The 11012-nt window shown below is 32.0% G+C and overlaps 1 long non-coding RNA gene across 4 annotated transcripts; it reads left to right on the top strand.

Moving 5' to 3' along the window:
* LOC145955705 (uncharacterized) lies at window positions 1-4766 on the top strand. Of its 4 annotated transcripts, none has more exons than XR_014432368.1 (7): window positions 1-573; window positions 652-979; window positions 1643-1758; window positions 2173-2239; window positions 2325-2641; window positions 2800-2879; window positions 4550-4766. It is a non-coding gene; the product is annotated as an uncharacterized LOC145955705 (long non-coding RNA). The 4 variants fall into 4 exon arrangements; XR_014432367.1 differs by lacking the exon at window positions 4550-4766 and adding an exon at window positions 3192-3224; XR_014432366.1 differs by having other exon boundaries at window positions 2-573; window positions 4545-4766.
* The last annotated feature ends 6246 nt before the right edge of the window (window positions 4767-11012 follow it).

Genomic DNA, 11012 nt, shown 5'->3' with positions numbered 1-11012 from the left:
TCCCTCTAAAACTTTCAGCTTACCTCTCCAAAAAAATAAAAAAAAAATTTGATTTCCCTCCCTAAAAAATCACAAACCCAACAACTGCCTCCCTAAAAAATCAAGAAACCCACGGTTTCTCTTCTCCGAAGAAACCCTTCGAAATCCTTAAGCACCATGAGGAATGAAAGGCTCTAAACATAAAGAAGAAGAGTCATACACCACACTTCCACTTCCACTCTGGCTCTCCCTCTGCCACCACAGGCCATGGCGGCCTCCGCCCCTACAACAGCGCAGCGGCCCAAGCGCAGTGGCCCAAGCGTTCGGTAGCTAGGTGGGGTTCATGTTCATCCCCACCAGCGAGATCGATGTTGGGCGGACGCAGTACATGGCAGCCACCTTCTCCGTGCAGTCGTTCCCCCTCTCGGCATCCCAAAGGCTGAGCCCCATGCTGCCGAACTATGACAGAGTGGGCTTCAACTATGGGCTGAGGGTCCAGCCCACTATGGAGATCGAGTCTAAGTTGGAAATGGCGGGGCGTGTTCGAGTCTTGCACTTTTTCACACATCGCGTTTACGCCAAAGCCGGTTGCAGGTATTCTTAACATTCCCCCTTCCTCCCTCTCTCTAGGGTTTCGCCTCATGTTTTCCCTTTTTCCCTTTCTCAAATTAGGGTTCCAGCGAGCATGGCGGAGGGTCTTGCCAGCCCTGGCTGCGACAGCCACGAGAACGGCAACCACAACCCTCGCTCCAATGTCTGCGAGCAAGACAGGTACCTTCCCATCACCAACATAAGCCGCATCTTGTGGAAGGCTCTACGAGTGATGGGACGACCACGGCCTCGGTTCTTGCACGTGAGATAATTAATCTCGGGCTTCTAAGTGTGACTTTTGGGGCTAACCCTGTCTCTCTCAAGAGAGGGATTGATAAAAGTGTGCAGGGGTTGGTGGAGGAGTTAGAGAAGAAGGCTAGGCTTGTTAAGGGTGGAGATGATATCAAAGGTGTGGATTGTTTCGTGTTTTTTTTTTATATTAATTTTTTATTTTATTTAATTTAATTACTCTGCAAGCAGGGGGTTTTGACATTCGAAGTTGTGCAAATCTTGTTATTAGAGTTTATGAAAATCTTAGAGTTTGTGGAAATCGTAGAGTTTACAAAATTGAGGTCTATGATTTGGTATTTTGGGGTCTCAATGTTATTGAGGGGTTTTTGATCATGGTCGTCGTTTCTTTTTCTATTAATATTTTGTTTGTCTTTTTAATTATCTGATTGCCGATTGTGTTGATTCATATGAATATTTACTGTGTTGATTCGTATGAATATTTGTGATTTGTGCTGTGTGATTGTTGGTTTTGTGAGTTCAGTTTTTGATGCTTGAGTTTATTCATCTGAGACAATCTTCCATAAGACTTTAAATTATTTGGTGTTTTTACTGGAATTTTATTTTGGGTTTGACTTTCTAGAGGGTTCATTTATAGTCATGTTTTTATTATTAGAGCTTCAGGTTTGTGATGTATGTTGTTTAATATGGTCTTGTGGTTTGTTTTGTTCCAGTCAATCATCAAATTAATTGATCAGTTACTTGCTAACCATTCTCTATGATTTTTGAAGTGAGCAATTTGTATAGAAGTTGAAAAGGACTGTATAATTGTTTTTTTTTGCAGGTTTTATGTAATTTGAGTTCGGGTTGTCAAGAAATAATTGATGGATGATGATAGTAGAAATGGATAAGATGTCTGTTCCTTCATCAAGGGAGCGTGCACAACGCCTCTATGAAAAGGTATTTTTTTTCTCTCTTTTTGATCATTATTTGCCTGATCAAATGTTATTGTATAAGATGGGGTGAATTGGAAACTATCTTTTGTTTGTGTTTTATTGTTGAGCATTATTTGTTTTGTCAACATTAAGTTGGAAACTATGGCAAATAGTCAATTATGGCTTTTATCTTTCTCATCTTTTGTCTTAATCTGAATTTGATGCCAAACTGCATTTTGAAATGAGTTATCAATGATGCAGTAGTTTTTTTTTCTTTTATATTATTAACCAATTGTAAATTATTCTGCTTATAATTTTTTTTCTTCTACTTCCTGTCGATGTCTGGTTAATGCTTATTGGTGTTTGAGAATGCTAAATACTTACCCCAACGGCTTCTTCTTCTTGTGGTTTTTGAGTACTTGGATTTGGTATGATTTAGGTACAAAGGGACTTTGAGGAACTCCCTTCCACAGCTTTTCGGCCGTTGCGTGACTCATTGAATGCGAGTGAGGGTCTATGTATTTTTGGTGCTATTCATAGGGTGTTTAAGTTTAGGATGTGTATTTGATTCCCTCTTATTTTTTCTGTTAGGTCTTTAGCTTTTCCATGCAGGGCTTTGGTAAAGAGTGCATGCCACGGGGTCAGTGCACCTTTGGAGCACGTTTGGAAGATGAAGAGATCAAGATATTGGCAGAGTTTGTCAAGTTACAGGCTGATCAAGGGTGGCCAAGTATAGAGACTGAAGAAAAGTGATTTAATACATGATTGGTTCAATTTATTTTAAAAGAATAATTGCTTATTTCTTTCAACTTTTTGAGGGAACCTTTGATAAAAAGTGATTATTTATTTAGAATTAAACTGAACCAAACATGCTATTAACTTTTGTTGCATCTTTTCATGATAAATAGGTACGTAATGATTGGTTTACAGTTAATTTGTATGCAGACATATACTGGCATGGAAATTTTGGAGTTGTTTATAAATTTTTTGATAGATTTTGGATTTGTATTCTTTTGTTAATGTTGTTTGGTGGCTTAACTGACCTTTGCAAATGGGTATGTCTCAGGTGGGAAGGTGGTGTACCAGACCACTAAGAAGAGGGCAAGCGGACCCAAATGCCCTGTCACTTGAAAGAGGATCCAAGGGGTATGTATATTTTTTTTTATTTATTTTGTCTTCTTTTTCATATTGCCTTTGAATACTAAGGATCAGTGATTTGTTGTGAAGAATCTAATTTGTATATATGAAAATTAGTATACTTAGAGATCTGGGTATTTATAAAATTACTGAATGTATCTGATAGGCATGCTTTGTACTCAGGGGAAATTTGTCTATCTTGTGTCTTGTGAAATTGTTGAGATGGAAAATTTCTGGATGATTCTTATTTTTTTCCCTTCAATTTTGGTTCAGTGCCTAATTGATTGTTTTTTGTGACGGGTATGTATCTATTGAGGACAGGTTGTGGGAATGAGATTGAGCTGCTTTTCTTAATGATTTTTCTCAGTTATCTGATTGGAATGGGTGTTGATATGGACATTTTAAGGAGGTGTTTTGGATGCTATAATTTTCAAGTCCTTTGGGTGTTTGTTGGTAGCCTTAATTCTTAGATAACTGAATTCAGATTTTGAATGTTAATGAGTTGTGTGTAATGCGGTGAACATTTTTTTGAAATGATTTTTATCAGTTATCTGATTGGAACGAGTTTTGATTATGGCTTATTGTTGTAAGCTCCTGGCCAAGCTTATGAGTAAGCTTTCACTTAATATGAACATATTGAATAATGATGTTTGGGAGAACTTATTTACATTTTGTTTAGGCTTGGGACAGTTAATAATAATAGCTTATGATGTATAGAAATTTTGTTTCAACTTATTCCAATAGTAATGAGTTATTATATACAGTAGATTAATTGTACAAATTAAATACGCAAGATCTTGAATCAATAATTGTTCCATTAACATACTATAAACGCATTTTTCAATGATTGTTTGCATCTGATAGGATTGTATAGCAGACTTATTTAGTTGTTATTAAATTTCAGAAGACAAATGTTATTGTTTAGTCCAGAGTAATAGGCTCTGGTAATCGATTACAGTACTTGGTAATCGATTACCAGAGAACCTTTTAATAAGTAAATTTCGAACACATGATTTTCATTGTCTAGTAATCGATTACATGTATAGGTAATCAATTACTAGACTCTTAAAAACAATGGTTTTCTCAAATTTAGTCATCAATAGTTAGTGAGGGATTCATCCCAGTTAGTGACGGATAAAATCCGTCGCAAATTGTGACGGAATTCTGGCGTCGCAAATTGTGACGGATTCTACTTAATTAAAGTCATCACAGTTTGTGACGGATTTAATCCCTCACAAATTGCGAGGGATTTAATCCCTCGCAAATTGTGACGGATTCTACTTAATTAAATTCATCACAGTTTGTGACGGATTTAATCCCTCACAAATTGCGAGGGATTAAAATCCCTCGCAAATTGCGACGGATTTTTATTAATTTCTAAACATTTATTATTAGAAATTAGTGACGGAAATTATACCGTTTGTGATGCCTTAATTCCGTCACTAATTGTGACGGAGAAAATAATCCGTCACTAAATATTTTGTGACGCCAAATTTTGTGACGGAATCATTTCTGTCACAAATTCCGTCACTAATTGATTTGTGACGGATTTTATCAAAATTAGTGACGGATTTTTTCCCTCTCTAATTTTAATTTTTCTAGTAGTGATTGTTGGAGATTGATTGGGGATTAATTCTATAAGTTTTCTAAGTGAAAAAATATATTTATGTGTAGGAAAGACTTGATGATAAAGATCAACCTTATGATGATGAAGAGACAAAATAATGTTACTTACATGGATGGATGACTAGCTATGCATAATATTCCTAGATGACACTTTATTTTGAAATTTAGAAATTTTATGTAAGCTTTGACATCTTTGGATGATTTTATTTGGAGTTTTATACTTTTGAATTGTCATATACTTGGAACTAATTAATGCAAGTGAATTTTACATGTGTTTGGATTTCATTTTATAACTTATTTTATTATTTTTTGACGGTAAAATCAATTCTTTATTGATCACATGAGAAACATCCTCTTAAAGAAGAGGATGTACAAGAGGATTATCAATCCAAAATAATGTATAGTACTTCGTATTCATATGAGCTGTTTAATACACTATTTGTATTATAATTATAGGTACATAGCGCGTGCGCACACACACACACACAACCATTTAATATAAAAATAACCGTTGTGCATTTATTTGGACAACATTTACAAAATTGTAGCTTAAATTTAGTTTAAATCATTGCCTATATTATTTCATAGACAACCTTTATAAAATGTTCCCTAATGTTGCTAGTAGCGATCAGAAAAATGTTGCCAATAAAAACTGACTACATTCTAAAATCGTTCTTTAAAAATTTATAGTGTTGCCTTAAATAAAAAAACGTTGTCAATGAAGATCATGAAAACCGTTCATGAAAGTTTTAGGCAACAATTTTTTGACATAATGGAAACAAGCCGAAAAATCATTACATATTGGAATAGGCAACAACCGATAAATCTATGCTTGAGAAATCGTTGCCTAAACTTTCAAGAATGATTTTTTGGCTTTCGACAACAATTTTATATGATTGTTGTAGACAACAAATGTTGTAGAAACTTCTACAAATTAGTTTATGCACAAACTATTTTTAGCTTATGGAGAAATTCATTTAATTTTTACTTCCTATTTTTTATCCTAAAAATGTTTATGAAGAAGTTTATCTAAGGGAAGTGTATTGGATTAGGATTTTAAAGGATTTTTTTAGTTGAAAAAAGTCTTGTGTATTTTAAAAGACTTTATAGGATTTTCATGACTTTTAAGACTTTATAAGATTCTACAAGACTTTAAATTAGGATTTTAATGGATTATGCAAGACTTTTAAGTCAGGATTTTAATAAATTTTGCGGGACTTTGTGAACTTTGTAGAATTTTGTAGATTTTTGACATAGAGTTCAAGATTTTTTTCATACATTCAAATTTAAAAAGAGTCAAAAGAAAAAAATAATAAAGAAAACAACAATGTTTAGATAAATAATAATAATAATTCTCTGTAATATCACGCCCTTCTAAATAGCATTCACCCACATATCCATAGTTATACTAGTCCTCAAAGTATTAACATCTTTTTGCTTTTGCTCCTAGTTTTGAATAATCGGCTTAAAATTATGATTTTCATTAACCGGTAATGTTGAAAATGAAGGTTTGTCCACCATTCCAATATGAAATTCATCAGAATGACATTCTTTATGAAGAAAGTTATGTAGTTCTACACATGTTAAAAATTATTCTAAACAAAATTTCAATTTATTTATAATTTGTGATTTAAAATATTTTATTTATAAATTTATAAGTGATTTAAAAAATAGTAGGACAGCTACCCTATTCTCTTATAACTAAATATGTCCATGCATTTTATATTGGTATTTGAGTGAAATTTTGTCTTTCATATACTTTTATTCATTTAAAATATCTTAGAAATTACAAACATCAACTAGGAGAAAAAAATATATAAAATTTGTTATAGGTACAAAATAATTTTAATTTTTTTTTAATTACTTTCAATTATTCACTTGTGAAGAAATATTTTTAGTATTAAATTTTAAGATACTGCAATGTCTTATGTTAATTTTTTTTAAATATAAAAATAATAATTTCACAATATAAAAATTAAATAAAATAAATTTCATAGTAAAAAAAAGAAATAAAATAATTGTTGAGTCATAGAGGAAGGATAACAGTAACACATTCAAATGAGGGAGAGAGATTGTAGTTTTTGTGCTGAGAGAATTCTTTCCTCAACTAAGATCCATTTTCATCTCATTCTACTCATAGAAACTCTAACTTAAATTCATCTTATATATATATATATATATATATATATATATATATATATATTGTTCTAATAAATCTAAATTGATTATAAGGTCTTGAAGATATACAGTTGATTGTAAAGATCATGATATCAATTTTAGCATTCATTTTTCCCTTTTCTTGACATGTGTTATAAAAAGAATTACTACTTAAAATTTGAAATTTTAAACGTTTTCTGTGTCACATATCTGAGGAAGAAATCCTAAACTCTAAACCCTAAACCTTAAACTTCAAACTCAACTAAATATAACAAAATATAGCAAGTCAATTAATTAAAGAAAACAAAGAGAAAAATAGGGCAAGTTGATGGCACTATCATTTTCGTATTGGAGTATTGAAGTTTCACCAAACAGGGGAATGAAATGGGAACAGTAGTACAATATTATATATGAACAGTAGTGCAGTATTATTAACAGAGAAAAAATAGAGAAGACATGAGCATAAAAAAAAGATGAAAAACTCACTTGAAAATTCTTGAAACACTTGAAAAGTCATTTCAAATAATCTTTCAAAATCTGATAGGTTTGGATGTAGTTGTTTTATGAATTTGGTATTTATAAATACCACTAAAAATCCTTCAAAATTCCTCTAATACAACAATCCTTTAAAATCTTCATATTTTTCAATACCAATAGATTGTTTTTAATTAGTCATAAAAAGTTTCAAATGAATATTAATAGATTTTAATAGACTCTTTAGAAAATCTAGATTGAATACCACTAGATTGTTTTAAGTGACAAAAAATCCCGATTAAATATTAACAAACTTTTTTATTCAAAACATTTTTTTTAAAATTTTATGAAATTCTAAACCAATACACCCTCCTAAATATGCTCTTAGTGTGTTCTGGCACTATTAGATTAAAAAAAACTCAATTTTTGCCAAAATCTTTCACAAAATTTCACATAGAGAAAAAAGCATCTTAATTATTTTTTAATAAAAATTAAATTAAAATTTTCTTTTCATTATCTATTTAGTTATTCATATAGTAACAAAATAATAATAAAAAAGAAGATCTTTCATTAAAAAAAAAAACATGTTTTTCAATCATAATTTTACACAAACATAATCTAAGAAAGTGAATCAAAAGTAGATAACAAACACTTATTAACACTTATTATTGATCATTTGGATTGTTGGAGTTGGAAAGGGGCAATTAATAATGACCAGGCAAGCCTTAGATGTTGATCGTGTGCATTTTTCCTTCACTTTTAATCTGGTTATTGACTACCTCTACGAAACTGGAGATCATTGTCATGGTATTGTTCTGAGGTAGGACGAATTGTAGATTTAATCAAATCATCCACTCCCTCTTCGAAACTAGAGGTGTTGTTGGAGTATTGCTGTGAGGTAGAAGATTTAATCCAATCATCCACTCCCTCTTCAAGACTAGAGAGGTTGTTCAAGTATTGTTGTTGCGAGGTAGAAGTTGAAGATATAATCGCAATATCCACTACACCGTTGAAACTAGAGAGGTTGTTCAAGTATTGTTGTTGTGAGGTAGAAGTTGAAGATATAATCGCAACATCCACTACACCATTGAAACTAGAGAGGTTGTTCAAGTATTGTTGTTGCAAGGTAGAAGTTGAAGATATAATCGCAACATCCACTACACCATTGAAACTAGAGAAGTTATTGGAGTTTTGAGAAGTAGTAGAAGGATTTGATCCAAAGGATTTTCTCCATGACCCAGAAAGATTCACCGATTGTTGATCATTAGAGATGTTGTTGTTGGAGTTTTGCCAAGCAGAAGAATTTGATTTTGATGTAAGAGAGCGTAGCCATGCCCCAGAAAGACTCACTTGGTTTTGATCATTAGAGACGTGGGAGTTTGATGTTGAAAATGTCACGGGTTGTTGGTAAGTAAAATTACTAGGGTTGCTTATTGTCCTTGAGGATTTTCTCCATGACCCAGAAAGATTCACCGATTGTTGATCATTAGAGATGTTGATGTTGGAGTTTTGCCAAGCAGAAGAATTTGATTTTGATGTAAGAGACCGTCGCCATGCCCAAGAATGACTCACTTGGTTTTGATCATTAGAGACATGGGAGTTTGATGTTGAAAATGTCACGGGTTGTTGGTAAGTAAAATTATTAGGGTTGCTTATTGTCCTTGAGGAAGAGGGCATCGTGTTGCCATGTTGGTGGTTTTGAGAAACGACATGGCTTGGCCTTGAAGAAGAGGCCCTCACAGATCTGTCATAGTACCCATGATTTTGAAAGGAAGAAGATATGCTTGATGTGCTTGAAGATTGATGGGATTTTGGGCCTGTCATCTTTCTAGGGTAAGGTTTGGTTAATAATTAAGATATTGGAATTTGCTCATTTTTATAGAGATATTTGAATGAAGGAGCCTTGAACAATTCAAAGTCAGTTGTTTGTGTTTGTGGCTTTGTGATGGAAGTTAGGTTGCCACAAGAAATTTTCAACAAATATATAGTAAAGAATCGCTGTCGAGGCCTCATCATCGATCAAGAAAATCAACGTGATGATGTACTAGGTTGCTTAATGTTTTAGTAAAAAAGGAAGAAACTCCGAAGTTACACTGTTATTAATTCAAAGTAAGTTTTCTTAATAAAAAAACAAATTACAAAGTTCACTTATTTGATTTCTTCTATTTATTTCCTTGATATGCTTACCAGGACGATAACTTCACGAAATGGTGGTTAGTAATATATCAATATATACCTATAATTTTAACGATTAAATTTATATTTAATATAAAATTATTAAAAATTATTGATGGGATTTTGGGCCTGTCAACTTCCTAGGGTAAGTTTTGGTTAATAATTAAGATCTTGGAATTTGCTCATTTTTATAGTGATATTTGAATGAAGGAACCTTGATCAATTCAAAGTCAGTTGTTTGTGTTTGTGGCTTTGTGCTCTTAACTAATTGAAGTTAGGTTGCCACTAGACGATAAATTTTCTCAAATAACAAATGGAACCACTAGTGCTCATGTATATATATTATATATGAAATGCGTTTATATATGAAATGCGTTTAAGTAGTATAAGAAATTTTCAACAAATAGTAAAAAAACGCTGTCAAGGCTTCATCATCGATCAAGAAAATCAACGTGAAGATGTACTAGGCCAATAGTGGGAGATTGCTTAATGTTTTAGTTAAAAAGGAAGAAACTGCGAGGTTACACTGTTATTAATTCAAAGTAAGTTTTCTTTATAAAAAAAATAAATTATAAAGTTCTCTTATTTGATTTCTTCCATTTATTTCCTTGATATGCTTACAAGGACGATAACTTATTCACGAAATGGTGGTGAAATTTTATGACTAAAAGTTTAATATAATAAGGGACAGTTTAATTGATTTCAATAGAACATTTGTATAGTTTTATCTATAACATTATATAAAAAGGATACAAATATTCATAACCACCATTTGGTCTCCACTTTTAGTATGACCTTTTTACCCTTAATAATTACCATCTTAATACAAGTAACTACCATCTCTATATTCTTAAAATCTTTTATTTCTCACCAAATAACATTTTTAAGTAACTACACTCATTATCCTCACTCTCACAATTTCCGTCTTTCTTGCTTCCTCTCTTTTTGTTAAGCCAACTACACATCGGTGTATAATTTATTCTCCATTACGGTATATCCTCTCTCACTCTCTATTAAAGTTTCCATTATATACATCCCCTTCATTCTTGGTTTCATTTCATTTTGTTTTCCTTTCGTTTTGAATAATGTTTCCTCTAAAAACATAAACCGTACATAGTTAATAGTGCGACTTATAATCTATAACATTATATAAAAAGGATACAAATATTCATAACCACCATTTGGTCTGATCCACTTTTAGTATGACCTTTTTACCCTTAATAACTACCATCTTAATACAAGTAACTACCATCTCTATATTCTTAAAATCTTTTATTCCTCACCAAATAACCTTTTTAAGTAACTACACTCATTATCCTCACTCTCACAATTTCGTCTTTCTTGCTTCCTCTTTTTTTGTTAAGCCAACTACACATCGGTGAATAATTTATTCTCCATTACGTATATCCTCTCTCACTCTCTATTAAAGTTTCCATTATATACATCCCCTTCATTCTTGGTTTCATTTCATTTTGTTTTCCTTTCGTTTTGAATGTTTCCTCTAAAAACATAAACCGTACATAGTTAATAGTGCGACTTATAAAGGTTCAGATGCGATTTGAATGAAAAAATGTTTTCTTTTATTTTTGTGCCTTTGCGCTTTTGTATATTAGATTTCTTTGTTTCGTTAACTCTGAAAAATTGCTTCATATTGAGGTTTTGTCATAGTTCAAATTTGTTAGAGGTTTATTGGAGTTTTTGAATGAATAT

Source organism: Cajanus cajan, chromosome 3, assembly GCF_000230855.2.
Source record: "Cajanus cajan strain Asha chromosome 3, NIPB_CcT2T_4, whole genome shotgun sequence".
In the NCBI taxonomy this organism is placed as follows: Eukaryota; Viridiplantae; Streptophyta; class Magnoliopsida; order Fabales; family Fabaceae; genus Cajanus; species Cajanus cajan.
The sequence above is the reverse complement of the archived record's forward strand: the minus strand, read 5'-3'. Positions and strand labels throughout refer to the sequence as shown.